Below are 476 nucleotides of genomic sequence, written 5' to 3' on the forward strand. Positions count from 1 at the left end.
AGGGGGATAGCGCGAACGCTGCTCCCCCACTACCAAAAATTGCATGCCCCATCTATCTCAGTTTGAGAAAGTGGCAGGGGTCAACACGGCCGGTGTGCAATGGCCGCGCCTCGCCCTGCGGGCTCTGCCTCGTTGATCACAGATGCCCCGACACCAGGTAAGTATGAAGTGGTAGAGTGAGAAAACAGGGGTCTTTCCAGACGAGGTCCCTGTTTGCTTCGGTGAGTTGGTTTAGATTAATGACATACATGTAATACATATTATATTTTCAGCGCTTTCGATTTAACGTTCAACGATTCCCAGGGGTTTGCCAACGTTCTCTTATCTGTATAATCTGTTTTTTTGGCAAGTATATTCGTTATCGCGATTTTTATTATCATTTTGGAGCGCGCCGGGATCGATTTTTCTAAACGCGCCTATTTCATGGGCGATCGCAATCGAGACGGACATGTTCAACTCGTCGTTTTAGAACATCT

General features: G+C 47.5%; 1 non-coding gene across 1 annotated transcript; it reads right to left on the minus strand.

The window, feature by feature from the left end:
* On the minus strand, positions 1–165 carry LOC8033801. Its single transcript, XR_003919294.2, has one exon. It is a non-coding gene; the product is annotated as a U1 spliceosomal RNA (small nuclear RNA).
* Between the last annotated feature and the right edge of the window lie 311 nt (positions 166–476).

Source organism: Ixodes scapularis, unplaced genomic scaffold (genome assembly GCF_016920785.2).
Source record: "Ixodes scapularis isolate PalLabHiFi unplaced genomic scaffold, ASM1692078v2 PGA_scaffold4__175_contigs__length_147842914, whole genome shotgun sequence".
NCBI classification, from domain to species: Eukaryota; Metazoa; Arthropoda; class Arachnida; order Ixodida; family Ixodidae; genus Ixodes; species Ixodes scapularis.